The sequence below is a fragment of the Chionomys nivalis genome, chromosome 13 (assembly GCF_950005125.1).
Source record: "Chionomys nivalis chromosome 13, mChiNiv1.1, whole genome shotgun sequence".
Classification (NCBI taxonomy): domain Eukaryota; kingdom Metazoa; phylum Chordata; class Mammalia; order Rodentia; family Cricetidae; genus Chionomys; species Chionomys nivalis.
Window position 1 is genome coordinate 70,718,449 of NC_080098.1, and position 18,020 is coordinate 70,736,468.

Below are 18,020 nucleotides of genomic sequence, written 5' to 3' on the forward strand. Positions count from 1 at the left end.
TCAGCCCATAAATTGTTGAAGGTTTTTTTATAAAAGAAAGTGAAACTAATATCAAATACTTTTAAAAATCAGTATATAAAACCATTGATTTTACTGTGAAAATTTCATAAATAAATATAATGTGCTGACTGGTCTTATGTCATCTTGACATACAAACTAGAGTTGTCTGAAAAGAGGGGACCTCAACTGAAAAAAATACTCTATAAGATTTGGCTATAAGGCATTTTCTTAATGAAAATGATTGATAGAGGAGGACCCAGCCCATCTGGTTGTTCCCGTTCCTGGGCTAGTAGTTCTGGTTCTATAAGAAAGCCAGCTAAGCAGGTCATGGAGAATAAGCCAGTAAGCAGTACCCTTCCATGGCCCCTGCAGAAGTTCCTGCCTCCAGGTTCTTTCTCTCTTTTAGTTCCTGTCCTGACTTCCTTCAGTGATAAACAGTGATCTGGACATGTACACCAAATAAACCCTTTCCTCTCCAGCTTGCTTTTGACAATGGACAATGTCATGTGTCATTGGGCAAACTATCACAGTTGGATTTCTCCTTCTGCCTATCCCCCTTTCCTCTCCCCTCTCTTTATAGACATTGATCTCTAAGGCATATTTTCACTGAAAAGTCTGACTCCTGGAGAATGTATTCTGCTTGAACTGCTACCAGGAATAAATTAAGAAACTAGACAGTGGAGTTTCAGACTGGTTCACTACCATCCAGTTGGTGATATGGATCCCACCACAAGTCCTAAATGAAATGTAGATGACTCATGGAACAAGGCGATGGTCCAGTGCTTACATTTTCTCTTGTAGTGAATAAGGAGGTAGAAGAATATACAGTAGTGAGCTGTATCATGGATTGAAGTGTAGGAGAAATAATTGCTGACCGAATAGTACTAGATAGCTGTTGTTAAATACTGCTGATGTTTGATGGAAAGATAATGCTGAGGGTGTATAACAGAATACTGATATCTGGGTATAAAGGGCAAAGGACCCTTGTTACATGTAAAGAAGTGCATTTTCAGTCTAAAGAAAGTCAGTGTCTGAGTCACAGAATCTGTATTCAGAGCAATGGAATTTCACAGATGACTAGCTCAGCCAAGTCAGACTTGCCAAGGTGAGTATCTGGGACTGGTGGGATGAGGGTATGCAGATCACTGAATGACTCGAGCTTCGTGGCCACCTCTGAACACTCTAAGACCTGAGGACATGACCTACCCTCTTTACTAAGTGGTCTCAGCAGACTGGAGATGTAGCTCAGTGGCATAGCACTTGTCTGACATCCTGAACGCATAGGTTTTGACCCTTAGAATGGAAAGGAAAATGACCTGGAACCCGGGTTCTATTGCACACTGGCAGATTTGGATGATATATAGGCCTCATTCATATGAAATAGCTTGTGCCCGATGGTCCCACACCACCATCCTTCTTCCCACCATGCCTGTATTTAAGGTTAAGTTGTACACAGTGTCCAAGTTGATATTAATATCCATAGATTCATAATGCAGTAGAGGAGGCTCTGAGTCAAAGACTGGAAAAATTAATTCCCCTAAGGAGCCACAAGAACTAGCTAGAATGTACCAGCAAGAGCAAAGGAAACATGAAGAATTGAAGTCTCGAGATGCTAAAGGAAAGATTGGCTATGTAAGAGTTGATCAACTTCAAATTTTTATCTTGAATCATAGTATTTAACTGTTCGGCAATGATATTAAGGGGTCCTATGAACTGGCTATTAGAATGGCCCTGGAAACATGGAAAGCAGTGCTGCAGCTGTACAAGGTTGTGATGGCATAATTTCCACTGTAGAAGGTGGCGACTGAGAATACAAGTCTCTCCAGCGTGGAGACCTGGAGTCTGGCTGGTGTTGTGCATTCATGATGCAGAATTGTGACTTTCTAGTTTCAGGAAATATTCTCGATATGTCACTCATCCAGTAAAAAGTTTATGCTTCATTTTATATTTACTTATTTACTCCGTGTGTGTGTGCGTGTTTGTGTTTGTGGGTCTGTCTGTCTGTCTGCCTGCCTGTGTGGGAGTCTGTGCATCTGAGTGCAGGTGCCTGTGAAGGCCAGAAGAAGGAGGTGGATCCCTAGAGCTGGAGTTAGAGGCAGTTGTGAGCCACCTTCCTTGAGTGTTGGAAATCAAACTTGAATCTTCTGGAAAAATAGTACATTCTTTTAACTACTGAGACATTTCTCTAGACCCTCATTAACTTTCCTTTTAATAAATGAGGGCCCTTGAAGGCATAAGAATGTGCCGCTGGCTTGGAGCTGCACCAGGGTCACAGAGCCTTTCAGCAGTGGGGCTTCTCTCAGAGTACTGCCAACAGGAAGATCGTCTGTTACAGGCTCACTGATGGCAGTATGTGGGATGGAACCATGAAGCAAAAGAGGCCAGATGGCTATGCTTCAACATCCTGAACAAGACTATGACAATGACTGTCATGATCAGCAAAATTGGAGAGGCAGCTGAAGGGTCATAACCTACAGAAATATGGAAACAGCTACCAGAACATAGCCGTCCTATAGACAAAATGGAAAGACAGCTTCCTAGGATATTATTTTGCTTGTGGTTGTAGGAATAATTTTTCAAAGGCTGTTTATTATAAAAAGCTGTTATTCTAGGTCACAAATGTGTATTATGAAGTGAAAGAAGTCTCAGTGGCAAAGTAACATATTGTGTAATTCCAGCTATATGACATTCTGAAAAAGGCAAAACTATGAATATGGTAAAAAGACCAGTGTTTGCCAGAGCTTAGGAGGAGGGAGGATTAATGAGCATAACACAGAGGGTTGATAGGGCTCTGAAACAATTCCATATATTCGGTAAAGGAAGATATTATACATATTTCAAACGTTGGACCATCATAAATATCAAGAGTGAACTCTAATATAAACTGTCCTTTTGTGAAAATGATAATCTATATAGGGCCATTTGTTGTGACAGTTCTTATGCTGTTGATAATGGGGGAAGCTGTGTGTGTATAGAAGCAGGGAGTATGTGAAGACGGTTTCTACTTTCCACACCATTTTATTGTGAACCCAGAGTACTCTGAAACTTAGTTTTTATGTTTGTCTATAATTTCTTTTCCATTGTCTGGATCTGGGCCAGTGTATAGATCTGAACCTAAAGAGGTAAACCCAGCCTTGAGGGAAAGAACCCGGCAGTGCGTCCCTCAGTTCTTCTCCAGAGCTCTGGGTCCCCTCAGTTCTTCTCTAAAGCTCTGGATCCTTGTTCGTCTGCCCGTTTACTTGACTTATTTTGCCTCAAGGAAAAGAGGAAGGGGACTATGTAGACATTGGGAATGCTTCTGAACACAAAATATGAGTTGGAATTAATACTCAGAGGCCCAAAGACTTGTCATGATCTGACAGAGAGAAGCTTGCATCAAGTCTGCAGAGCCCAGACCTCTCCTGTGGGCCATTTTACTGGCCCCAAAATGAGTGGGTCTAAAGTTCTTAGCATTTGGGCCTCCAAATGGAGTCCTAGTCACGTGGGTAAAACCCTTCATGGCAAGGATGCCTGGATGGCTCTAACATGCCCCAGATCACGATGGCAAAATTTAAAACTACATAGCATCCCAGAGAAAGGAAGATCACCGAGTGACTGAATCCTTCATTCACCCAGCGTCTGTGGATTCCAAAGGAATCAGTGAACAAATGAAGCACAGAGAGGTGATGCTTCCCAAGTTAGAGTCTTCATTTAACTGGCCAGCCTGGCGCCATTGGAGCCAGGGGTCCTAGGATGGTAGCAGCAGGTAGCTACAAGTTCAGTTCATTAGTTGGTTTGATCATTATTATTATGCTTGGCGTGATATCTTTCTTTGGGTAGATTAATAGGCCTGTAATATATTGTCATTGTTTTGAAAAGTGTTTCCATATCCTAAATTATAAAAGACTCTCAGATATAATTTACATTTAGATGAAATCAATAACATTATATGTGTATGATTTGGTAAAGGGTTTATGTTCACTGTCCCACCCTCTGTCATAAGAGAGTATATAGAGATGTAGGTTTTCTGAGCATACTGCAGCATGCTGTGGTGGTTTAGCACACTGATGATATTATAATACATTGATTGGCCAGAGGAGCGAGAGGTGGTTGGCATGTCAGAAGTCTCAGCGAGATGCTCATGTTCCAGAGGCCAGGACATAAAACCTCCCATGGGAGAAAGTGATGAATTTGCCATCACTAACCTTCTTAGGAGTTCAGAAATGAAGACATGCCAGTAAATTTCCTCCAAAGCAAAAGACAAATGCTGTGTCTTTCAGTCTCCCACCCTGAGAAAGAAACAAGGTTTGGTAATCATCCATGGCTTCTGGAGGCAGCATATCTACGCCGGGAATTCTGCTCCAGCTCATGTTCTGGGAAACATGAAAGGCTGGCTGTAGCCCAGACAGGAAGAAACTCCACAGCAGGTCCAGCCTCTGCCATGTGAGTCATAGAACCTGATGAGCCCAAACCAGCTGGAGGTCATCAGTGGTAGGTACGGTTTCATGCACAGTTTAGGTCATGTCTTAGTGAGAGAATCATAGCATGGGCTTTATGTTCTGGGCAGTTGGTTGTATGTCTATATCATTATATAACTTTTGAAAACTGGCTTCTTCCATGACACTGGACCATCTGAATATGAGGAGCTGTGTGACCATGTATCTAGAACTGTGGGCTATGAGATTCACAGTCATAAAAGTCTAGAACAGTCATAATAAATCAAAGTAGTATGCTTGTGACAGGGCACTAGGGGGACAGAGAACAAGCAAACTGCTTCAGCCTGGGCAGTTGACCCAGTACCATGGTGCCTCCCACTATGGCACCAATGTCCCTTGCTCATCTCCCCAGGTGAGGAAGATGGGAAAAGCTGAATTTTGTTTATAGAGATGTTGGCTTTGTACTTGAGTGTAAGTCAAAAGTACATGGTAAATAAACTTCATTTAGGGGTAGCCTTGAAAGATGATAGAAATCCTCCCAGCCCACAGACTTAGACCTGGTTGTTTCTTTTGCATCTAAAAAAAATCTGAGTTTCAACATATACAGATTCATCAGTAGTAATGAAAAGCCTGACTAGTTGGCAAGAGACATGGCAGGAGAAAGGATGGGGCCTAGTGATAGCAAGAGAGACCTACCTAGCTGACATGTGTTAGGCTGTGGTTACCAACTGTCTTGCTAATGGATAATGGCTATGTACTATGGTAACAATGGTGATAAAGGGTCTGTGGGACCCCAACAGTCCACGTTTCCCAAGGGCAAGCATTTCTAGTTATGACCACTGCTGAACACATACAAGGGAGACTAATGGTAATATACCTTCGCCCAAGGAGGGCATCAAGACTGGTGGGTTGGCTACACTGGGTCCCTTTCATCCTAGTAAGGTTAATGGTTTATGTATCTCACAGCCAGGGACCTACATCTGGGCTATGAATTTGCTTTTTCTCTCCACAGTGTTTTAGCCAGCACTACTATCTATAAACAAATACCTACCTCTTAATACATAGAGATTTGGCTCTTAGCGTATTAATAAACTACATGCATGATATACCTTTTGGGGACTTGTCTTACTGGAGATACATTCTACACTTGTCAATCAAGTGCTATACTGGTCTTTGGCCCACATCAACCCTCACTGCTTTCTCTAGTTCTGCTCTGTTTTGCCAAAGTGTTAACAACTGTAGGATCCATCTCCCAGGCTTCCCTAGAACTTGGTTTCTATCTGGGGTTGACCTATGGAAATCACTGATAGGAGATCACTAAATAGGAAGAAAAGAGGCATTTCCACTTTTCCACCATAGATACCATCTCTCCTTAGAATTTTAACATTTACCTGGAGACCTTATTAAACTCTTGGGGCCATTTTCTTCTGACTTTGACAGTTTAGCCTTGAGGTGATGGCTTCTTGCTAGTGACAATTTTTGAATCATCTTGTTTGGTTTCTCAGCTCATCTGTCACTCATGTAACTAATTCCATGTGTAAAATTTAAAATAATGCATACTTAAAAGTAAGTGTTCTTGATACAATAGAAATTCATCTAGAACAAAATAGTCTTACATCTCACACAGCCAGCAGAGTCAATCCCACATTGACTGGAGACCTAACTGTAGAAAACATCCCATGTAAACATCCCACATAAGCATCCCACATAAACATCCCAGATAAACATCCCTTGTAAATGACAGAAGAAAACCTGGACCACTTCACTTCAGCAGGAGAAAACTTCCAAATGGAATCACAAATCCAGAAATAACAAAAGAAGAGACTGGCAGTATCAGTTGCACCAAAAAATGAAAGGTGATTTTTACACGACAGAACAACCTGTGTTTTATCAAAGGACAAATGACAAAGCCGAAGGCTCAGAGCAGAGGTAATTTCCTGAGATAGAACTAACCCCAGAAAATGGAAGAAAACGGTGGAATGCAAAACAAAATGGGTAAGAAAACCATGACAGTTCATGCTTCTAAATACAGAAGGCAGTTAAACTTAGTTATAATAAGTGCAAATTAGAACATTGTGGAGAGACTCTGTCTCACCTCCTAGGCTGATCAGAAGCCCATAGTGTAGGTAACACACTTGATGAGGCTGTGAAAGTCAAATATTTTCATGTAATTCCAGTAGGAATGCAAAATGATGATGTTTTTCCTCTAGTGGGGAGCTTGACAAGATGTAACGTTTATTTTTTTTTGACCCAGAAAAATCCACTTAAATTTTCCCCCTCCGCAGACATGCCTCCACAGATAGGAGGCAGCATATGTGCAGAGTTGCTCATTAAGGAATAATTAGTGGCGTCTTGTACTATATCAAACACCGCACCGAAGTCCTTCTAAAGGACCGCTTAGTGCTGGTGTGATGGACACAGTATGACATTCGAGGGTTTGCAGCACAGCCAGAGAACAAGAATGGGAGGAAACTGTGATTCCATAGTCTATCAGGGAAGTAAAAGTAATTTCAGTGGTGTTTTCACGGCAGGCTACCAAAGACAGACAAGAGAGATGCCCGTTCTTACAAAATGGAACGGGAAATAAAAAACCAGAAATTCATGAACCCGTTTACTTCTGAGGAAGGTGGGAGCATATGTAAGAGATTTGTCTTAGTGAACTGTCTGCACACTTTCGTCTTCCAATGAAGGGAACAATTTCTTTAATTTTTTAGTGTATTTGCATATTTGTAAATTTTATGTGTATGGGTTTTTTAGTTGCATGTATGGCTCTGTATCACCTATGTGCCTGATACCCGTGGAGGTCAGAAGAGGGCATCAGATCCCTTGGGACTGGAATTAAAGATGGATTTGAGCTATCATGTGGGTGCTGGTAATTGAATCTGGGTCCTCTAGAAGAGCAGCCAGTGCTCTTAACAATTGATTCCTCTTCAGTCCCACTGTGGATAGTTTAAATGTTCAAAATTATAAAAAGATGAAAAGGCAGGTACTAAGTATGAATTGAAATTTCAAAATACAAAACAAAACACCCCCCAACAAAAACCATGCCACCACCACCAAATTAGCTGCATAGCAAGCGCAAATCGTCATGCAGAGAAAAGCGACTTTGAACACAGTTTCGACTACACCATAAACAGAATACATTATAAAGTGAGAAGGGATCTCAAGGATGGGAACAGCTCAGGGAAGAGAATTTGCCTGGTCTAGGCTTTCCAAGGCCATGGCTGTCTTTGGTGCCTACTGTTTACCTTGCAGGTCTGTCCAGCTTGTTTTTTTTTTCTTCTTCTTCAGACAGTCTCCTGTAGCATAGGCCAGCCTGCCCTCTCTATGTAGCTGAGGATGGCTTTACCAACTGAACTGTATTTCTGGTTCTAGGTTTGTCCTTGGTGGTGGTATTGTTTCTTAGTATAGTTTAGGACCTATTTTGTGTGTTTAACAAGATAAAATGAATGTGTAAATAAACACATTGATACTTTAGAGAAGCAGATTTTTATGTTTTTAGGCGGACAAACTTCACAGAGTTTGGTTTTGACCAGAATTGTCAGCACAGACCATCATAAACCAATAGACCCATGGACTGAAGACATTGTCTGGTGCTGCCTGCTGGAAGGATTTAGCAGCAAGGAGTGCCCCAGTGCTGGGTCCAATCCCACATTCCTGTCACCACTAAGCAGCTGTTTAGAAGAATGGCCATTGCCAGACGCAGAGCAGGGACTTAGAAGGAAAACCTGACAAACCTGATCTCCAAAGCCAAGCAAGTCCACAGAGACTAGTACGTTCATTCAAAGAAACACACAAAAGCTGACTTGGGACGAATTGCACACCAAGCAGAATGATTATAATTAGTCATAATGTGCACAGTAAAAACTAAATTCACGAGTTCCTAATGAGAAGACGGTGAAGCCCTTTGTAATAAATGAGCCGAAATGATGCAACCAGACAATTAGCATTTCAATTCATTGTAATAGTTGATTTAAGCAAGGATGAACAGTTCATGCTGGAACTGTTGGGTAGAAGGTGGCCAGGGAACAGGCTGCTCAGATAGTCTCCAAGAATCTCCCCAGAGATATGGAGGATGAAGGAAAAATTGTCCTTGTGTATCAGATGACTCTGTGTGGATGGAATTTTCTGTCAAGCCCAGTCCCACCACCATTTAGTCCCAAAGAAACACATAGAGGATTATATTAATTGTAATACACTTTTTGGTGTATTAGCTCAGGCTTATTATTAACTAGCTCTTACAACTTTAGTTAACTCATAATTCTTGTCTATGTTTAGCCATGTGACTTGGTACCTTTTCTCAGTGAGGCATTCTAATCTTGCTTCTCTGCATCTGGCTGGTCACTGACTGACACTCTGCCTTTTCTCTTCCCAGAATTCTCTTAGTCAGGTTGTCCTGCCTATACTTCCTGCCTGGCTACTGACGAATACAAGTGACAAATCTTTACAGTGTACAAAAGCTTTATCCTACAGCAGCTCTGGTGCACCACCCCTTAGCCAAGCAATCAGCCCCAGGGTTACTATATCAGTGCTTCTCAACCTGTTGATCCTGTGGGTCATGGCCTCTTCACAGAGGTCACCTAAGATCATGGGAAAACACAGAGATTTACATTATAATTCATAACTAGCAAAACTGCAGTTATGAAGTAGCGGTGGAAATACTGTTATGGTTGGGGTCACCACAACATGCAGAACTGTATTAAAGGGTTGCAACATTAGGAAGGTTGAGAACCACTGGCCTAGAGTAAAATAAATTGACTTGCACCTCCTGAAGGAACATAGTAAGTCAGACGTCAGCTATGTGTTTGCTAAAACCTCATATCATCTCAGCCTTGGGTCAGTTTTGGTAATGGTGTTTTATGAAGAAAATTTCTATCTATGTGACCAAATTTATTAAATATGTTCTATGATATTCTCTTATACTGCAACATAGGTGATAAAGGTGAATTTATTTATGCTATGACTAGTTGTGTCTTTATTCTCTTCCTTGACCAATTGCTGTGATTTCATTAATTTTTTTCAAGAAATTTTTTGATTTTTTTTGTCTTGTTTAGTTTGGGCCAAAGGAAAAAACTATCATTTTTCAGTGGACAGCTCTGATGGTCTGCACCTTAGTCAATACATATTCATATACATATTCATCACATATATTCATATACACATATACATATTCATCTCTTGTTGCCATTTATTTTGGGCTTATGTTGCAGTTTAAGACATTGATTTGGGACTTCTCTTATTTTTATTATGTAATTTTATGGAGTTAAATATTTATCTGTAGGCAGTGCTTACACCCCTGCTATAGATTATGAAATTGCTGTGTTTTCTTTATTATTCAATAAAATTCTTGTTTTTCTTATAATTGCTTCTTTGACATACACATTAGTCAAATATAGTAGAAGATTTTCTAGGTACAATATTGCTGTTAATTTGCAATTAAATTCTGGTGTGGTAAGAGGACACCTATGTAACATTTCAATCCTTTACTTAAAAAAAAATACTATTTTATATGTGTGAGAGAGCATGAGTATGCACATGCCACAGGAATGTGGAGGTCAGAGGACAACGTTCGGGAGTTGGTTGTCTCTTTGCACCGTCTGGATCGTGGGGATCCAACTCCAGTCCTCAGGCAGTGTGACAAACACTTTTACCCATCTAGCCATCTTCCCGGCGTCCTCTGTCACTGGGAACTTTGGCAAGCACCATGTTGGGTGCCATATGTTATCAGGAAAATTAGGGTTCTCTTTCTGGAGAATCTTGTTTTATTAACAAGAATCAAGCTTTTTAATAAAAGAATTTAAAAAATATAGTGGGAAGGAAGCTCCAGGGTGATTTTATTAGAGTTTGAAAGAGAAGTAAAAGGACAGTCAGGCTGTAAATGGGAAGACGGAAGTGAGGAGGAGCGGCAGCCACCCCTGCGTGAGCGGTCAGAGGACAAGAGAGGAGGTGGTTTTAGAAGAAAGAATGAGAAATGCTGGGGTAGCATGGGAGGCCAGTGAGAAAAACCCATTTCCTTCTAGCCTGCAGAAAGGAAAATACATGCTGTTGCCTCCTCCCTCCAGAATTAATCCGGATGGGCCTGTCAATCAGCTGGCTAAGGAACCACCCCCCAGGAAGGGAAGATGGGTAAGAGGAATAGTTATCCCTTTAATGAGATAGTGGACTGCTCCTCTCAGAAAGCCCGTTCCTGCTTCAGCACTGCACTGGGACTCTGTTACATCTGCCTATCTTTCTCACCATTGCTTCCCTTCCCTTCTCTCCGTCTCTGTTCCAGAAGCTGACCAGAGCTTAAGAACACTCTTCAATACCCTGGGCTTCTGCACACTCTCTCAAGCCCTCTCTGATGCATAGATGCTTACAAATAGAGTGTTTTTTTCTCTTCCTCTTCTCCATCTCTCTCCTCTGGGTAGCTGTTGAGATTTACAATTGTACTACCCTGGGTTTTTCTTTTAAAATCTAATAAAGTTTTCCTTAATCTTTCTTCTGAGCTCATTTTTAAATTCTTTTGTTAATGAGTCTGAGACTCCCTAGAAAAACCCTTGTTTCCTGGGATTGTGGTACCCTGGGTTAGGTGCTACCAGATTTCTGGTAACACTGGTTACATTATTCACCTAAGTCTCAGGCACCACTTAATTCTCAACATAATCAGCATTTTTATTACCCCCATTTAGGCACATCATAGAGAAAGATAGAGTTATATAATATTCCCCCAGTCATGTGACTAGTAGCTGAGGGATTGGTCTTAAATTGGCGCCTGGTTAACCCCAAAGCCTGTGTCCACGTCTTTATGCTGTCTCTCTCTGTTTAACCCTCTAAGTGCTCACTCTCCTAATTTTTTATTACTTGATGCTAATGTCTTTTTTGCATAGTGAATGTTTTGCATACCAGTTAAACACCTGCCCTTTCCATATGTGCTGCGCTGGGTAAAGTGTAGGTAAGAAAGGCTATCCAAGATTGTCATAATGAGGAAGGGGGGTTGGAACTTGTCTAACTGACCTATGACCCTTAGTCTCAAGCTCAGGACTGGAAAACTAAGACTGAACAGAGGTGCAGTCAGGCTGCCCATGTTTGCTTATTGCTTATTGGCTTATTGGCTTTCTGGCCCAACAGAAAAAGAAACTTTCTGAATTATTGAGCAAGGTACCCATGACATTTAAGCTCCAATCCTTCCAGGGAAAAACACAAATTAGGAGAGATCAATTGTGGACTCTTAATGACTTTCAAAGATTTCTAGAAGACATTTTTAATCTACAAAATGATGTGCCAATGTGGGGCAACAACTTCAACATAAAACCTGAAAGAGTTTGGGAAGTAATTCTAGACACAAAAGAGCAGAGTTGAGGGCAGCTTCTTGGTAGCTGCATTTTTTTCATATGTGTTCTGTTTGCTGGTGGTGAGCAGGGGTGCCATGACTCCTTTAAGAGAGGTCTTCCTGACTCAGCATTGACAGTGAAGGCAGTGCAGCTTCTTTAAAGAAACAGCAGCTCCCTGGTTTGTGCTGCAGCATGAACTCTAGCTCTTTTGGGAGGTCTTACACTTGAATAGGGTTAAGAGCAGCATGCTCAAGTTACATGTTGGTGGCATGGGCCAACTACTTCCCAGAGTTGAAGTGGTGAGCACTCCCATCCAGCAGACCCAGAGTTAGTGGTGAACATACCTCCGCCATGCTAGAAGGCAGAGAGTAGGTGGAGTTGGGGAGACACCATGTAGCTGCCAAAGGAAAGGGGACCTGGAACCTTTCTGATAAGCCACAGCCTCGTGGCCATACACAGATTAATAGAAATGGGTTAATTTAAGATGTAAGAGTTAGTTAATAAGAAGCCTGAGCTAATAGGCCAAACAGTATTGTAATTAATATAGTTCCTATGTGATTATTTCGGATCTGGGCAGCTGGGAAATGAATGAGCAGCCTCTGCCTATGGAAACTAGAAGGTAACTCTTGTGTCCCTCAGTGTTTACATTTCAAAGTGGAGGACTTCCTGGGCCTGAAGCAACTGTAAAACTTGGAGTTTGTCCTGGTCAATTGTTTTTGTTTGTTTGTTTGTTTGATCAATTTGACACATGCTAGAGTCATTTAAAAAGAGGGATCCTCAATTATGAAAATACCCTTATCAGAATGGCCTGTAGGCAAATCTGTGAGAGCATTTTTCTTGATTAATGATTGATGTGAGAGGGCCCAAACCACTGTGGGCAGTGCCATCCCTGGGCCTCTAGTCCAGAATGGAGTGAGAAAGCAGGTTGATAGAATGGCTCTTAATGACATTCTGCTGGACTCAATAGGAGTACCTAGATCGGCCATCATCAGAGAAGCTTCCTCCTGCAGCAGAAGTAAACAAATACAGAGACCCACAGCCAGATACCAGGTAAAGAGTGAGAGACCCTGGAATACTCAGCCCTAAATGCGATGTCTTCATCAAATCCCTCCCTCAGAGCTTTGGGAACCCTGCAGATGGGGAGGCAGGAAAAGAAAAAGAACCAGAAGGGACAGAGGACACCAATTACACAAGGTCCTCCAAATCAGCACGATCTAAGCCCGTATGAACTCACCTAGACAGAAGCAGAAAGCAAGGGCCTGCACCAGTCTGCACCAGGTCTTCTACTTACATATTATGGGTTGTGGTTTAGTGGGTTTTTTGGGGGGGGGGAATTCTTGAGTGTGCAAATAAGGAAGACTCTGATTCTTGTGCCTTTTCTTGGGCTTTTTTCCTTCTGTTGGTGTGTCTTGTTCAACTTTGATATGATAGTTGTTGTTATATTTTATTATCTCTTAGAAGCCTATTCTTTTCTAATAAGAGACAGAAAGGGAGTGATTCTGGATAGGAGAGGAGGCAGAAAGAACCTGGAAGGAGTAAAGAGAGAGGAAACCACACTCAGAATGTATTATGGAAGAAAAGAATGCATTTTCAATAAAAGGAAGGAAAGGAAGGAAGGAAGGAAGGAAGGAAGGAAGGAAGGAAGGAAGGAAGGAAGCAGACCGAACAAGCCATGGGGAGCAAACCCATAAGCAGCACTCCTCCAGGGCTGCTCTTTCAGTTCCTGCCTCCAGGTTCCTGCCTTCAGTTCCTGCACTGACTTCCTTCAATGGTGGATGGTATTGTGAAACTGTAAATTGATGGAGATGCACACCTTTAATCCCAGCACTTGAGAGGCAGTGGCTGTGGATCTCGGTGAATCCCAGGACAGCTAGGGCTACACAGAGAAACCCTGTCTCTAAAAGCAAAAAATTAAAAATAAAACAAAAATGAGAGAGAGAGAAAAGAGAGAGACAGAGACATAGAGAGAGAGACAGAGAGACAGAGAAACCCTAACTGTGGGAGGAGTGTAACCCAATAAAGCCCTTTTTAAAAAATGAAGCAGAAAAGGATGAACAATTACAAGCTTTCTAAAGTTAGCATTGGAAGAGAAGGGATGGGGTAGGGATTGACCAGAAAAAGCACAAGGTTCTAGTTAAGTGGTGGACAGTGCTGGTTAAGGCCATCATGGTCATGACAGTTCAGGGACACAGAAGGCTCAATGGTGAAAACTTGTGTCCTAGCCCATCCCTGTAATTCTTCACAGGTCTTTGATCTTCTCATGACTCAAGACAGATTTTCTTTTTACACAAAATTTCCTTCCTCTCACATACCTTTCTCTCCCCTCCATGAATTATCTTTTATTTTCATTAATTAAATAAATAATTTAATATTTCAGGGTAAACCCAAGAAATTTGGTGACCTTATGCAAAGGTCCCCTCAGAGCCCCACAGGCTGGACGCATCATCATGACATACTGGATTCACAGTGTACCTTGTGGCTTCTGTCCATCTTGCAGGTGACTTTTCCTTCACATCAGGAGAGGTCTCAGCAATGAAGTGAGGGGAGCTTGGGAGAGCTAGTCTAGCTGTTCAGGAAACCCTACTCCATACTCCCCGCTTTCTTGTCTTTTTTTGGTCCTCAGTATATTTTCCTGCACCTCCATTTTCTTCAGCTTGGCCTTGTCAAATCCAGGAATGTCTCACATTTTTGGACTTGTTTGCTTTTCTTATAGCAGTCCGTGAGGCTCACGCTGAGCCTTATAGCTTAGAGTCCTTAGACATCGCTTCTCATCTGCCTTGATTCTGCTGAACATTGTCTTTCAAACCTCTGGTTGAGTCCGTTTAAACCTTGAGTTTTTGTCTTCTCTTCTCCATTCCTCCCTTGTTGGAGGCACAGTGGCTCTTTATCCCTTCCAGACCTCACTCCCTGGGAATCTCTAACTCTCAGGGTTCTCCTTGGGGAGCACAGAGTTGCACCTCTGCAACACACACCAGTCTGCTTCTTGGATTTAATACAAGTCAGTGACTGAGATTTTTCTATAACCAGTGTTGCTAGAAGACTGGGCTTTATTGTTAAAATCATGGCTATACCCAGAGCACTCAATGATTTTCTTAATTTATTTTGGCAGATGAGGACGGGTTACAGGGTCAGAGAAATCTGGGTGCCAGGTGCACCCAGCCAGTTAGATTATATCATAGCTGATAGGGTGCCAGGCGGGAGCTTGAAATCAGGAAGGCAGATATGTGATCCAGTTAACTTCTCTGAGCTGTACTATGTTTGCCCCTTTTACTCCACAAAGTAAGGGTCCCAATCATAGCACTAACCCTTGGTTAACTAGGGCAATGGAATTAATATATTGTCAAATACTTAGTAACTAATCATTGTTTCTTTGCAAAAACCTAAGTCCCTTGTCGCTAGGATGTCTTCACATATTTTGGGCAGATCAAAGGTAGAGTGTCTAATGGTTTTCCTTTTGTTTTAGACTTTCTGAAGAATGCATGTGGAGGGCTAATATTGCCTCAACTTAGCTGAAATCTCACTTTTCAGTACTCAGTTCTCTGCATGGTGCCAAGCTGAGCCACAAAAGATATTTTCTAGGGATATCCCAATTTTACAAAAGAACTTCGGGTAACTGTCTAGGCAGCGAGGTGTCTCTGTCAATTCTGAAGTTTTGGAAGTTGCTTACAATGTACTTCCTGTTAACTTAGGTAATATTATATCCTTCTGGGGTCTTTGATGGAGTTGAAGAATAGATAGTTATAATTATAGTTTTTCTTAGTTATAATAAAAGATAGAGAAGATATAAATATTATAACTGTAATTCTTGCTTGATACCTGTTTTGTTATATGTAATTTTACTCTGTTAAATTAAAAACCTTCCTTTTTCTTTGAACAGAAAAGAGGAAATGGTGTGGGAGGTCCTTCTGTATATGTGTTGCTTTTATTGGTTAATGAATAAAGAAGCTGCTTTCACCTGTGATAGGACAGAATAGAGCTAGGTGGGAAAACCAAACTGAATGCAGGGAAAAAGTAGTTGGAGTCAGTAAGAAGCCAAGTAGCTGCCAGAAGAGAAAAACACAAGCTGCTAGCTGGAACCTTGCAGGTAGGTCATAAGCCTCGTGATAAAATATAAAATAATAAAAATGGGTTTATTTAAGAAGAGCTATCTAGAAATATGCATAAGGTAATAGACCAAGCAATGATTTAATTAATACAGTTCCTGTGTGGTTATTTCGAGTCTGGGTGGCTGGAGAACAAATGAGCCTCCTCTGATAACAGTCATAAGCTTGAGCTATTAAGTTGAATAGTTTATGATTAATATAAGCCTCTCTGTGTTTATTTGGTACTGGATGGCTGTAGGACTGGGTAGACAGAAACTTCCTTCTATGCTGACTCTTGCATTAGGTACATTAGCTCTGTGATGAGCGGTGCAGCTTCCCCTGAAGGGTGTCTGCCTCACCCACATAGGCTTAGCAGCACCAATTGTGTCTTCTTGGTGTGACCAGTTTTCCCTCGATTTTGTCATTCTACATCCAGGCATCTTCCGCACCACCTTGTCTGAGGATGTCAGGTTCCAGGACCAGACAGGCTGGTGTTTCAAATATGAGTCAGTTGACTCTACTAACCACATATGGCTGGACTCCTACGTGACTTTTAGCTTAGCTCATCTTCCTGATTTTACTTTTCTGAGCCTGTCTTGTAGCACTTGTAGGAAATGAGTTTGATCAGAATGTTTTCTTCTAAGGTGCAGGCTTGATATCTCTGATTGGGGTAACTCAATAAAGACCATCTCTCACTGAAGAAGAATTGGGGCTAGGCCTGGGCCTTTGAGTTTCCCCTCTTTTGAAGTATATGAATATTTTCTTTTCCTTTTTTCTAACTTCTTTGAGTCAGACTAATTGTTGGCATCTCCACTCTGTCGTGAATTATGAGCTATAATGATTGCCTTTGCTGGTGGAATGACAGGACACCATGCAACTGGTAATTTCTAATACAGGCATCGGGTGATTTACAGGATCACCTGATTTACAGCATCACCACACTGCCAATTTTTAGATTTTTGAACATGACATACAAAAATATTACCTTTAAAAGGAAAATATCTTTGGTATCAAATATAATACAAAAATGTCAGTGAAAATACAAGCTACAGACACTGTACCATGGTAGTTGGCAATGCACAACAGGAAGAATGCCCGGAGTACTGGGGACCAGCTCTGAGCTCAGGGATGATGTGACCAGGATGGTCTCTTGGTCTCTCTGGGCCTCAGTCACTTCTACTGTGGTACTGGGGCATGGTTGGGTATTTGTATTAATGAGGCAATAGACATACACTATGTACCTGGAACAAAGACAGAAATTTTTCTTTGGTCAAACTGAACTCTCCTTTAGCAAGAGAAACTATTTCTCTACTTTGTGAATTCAGAGGCCTGGTCCATCTGCTACTGGGTGCCTGCTCTAACTTGCTTTCAGTTGCTGTGGTGAAACATTCTGACCAAAAACAACATGGGAGGATAGGGTTTATTTGGTTTGCACTTCCAGGTCACAGCCCACAATTGAGAGGAGTCAGGGCAGAAACTGAAATAGAGACCTGGGATGCTGCTACTTCTTGACTTGCTCATTGCTAGCTCTCTGGCTCACATTCAGCTACCTTCCTTATATAGACCAGGCCCAACTGTGTAGGGATGGTGCCACCCACAGTGGCCTGGGTCCTTCTACATTTATTATCAATTAAGACATGACCACAGGCCAGTCTGATTGTGGCAGTTCTTCATTGGAAGTTTCCCCTTTGGGGGTGTCTCTAGGTTTTGTCAACTGATGATAAATGTGACCAGTACTGTCCTTTGACCATTGGAGATCGATGCTGCAGTTTCCCTCCTCAGATAGAGGTGCTTATTCCAGAGTCACTGGGGCTCACAGCTGAGTCCTTTCCTGGAAACTGCCTTGGGTAAAAGACTGCCAATGATAAAGTCCATTTGTGGGACACATTAATATCCAAATGACTGATGGATGTGGGTGGGAGTCCAAAAGCTGTGTTGATAGAATATTTTTCTTAATTTGTCAAATATAAGTAGACCAAATATTGTAACCATAATTCTTGCTGGAGAACTATTTTGTATATGTAAGTTTATTGTGTTAAAGTTAAAACCTTCCTTTTTAATTAGACAGAAAAGGGAGAAGATGTGGGATGTCCTTCTTCATATTTTTACTTTTATTTGTCAATGAATAAAGTGGTTTTATCCAACAGCTTAGCAGAGTAAATCCAAGTGGGAAATCCAAACAGAGATATATAGAGAGAGCATGCAGAATC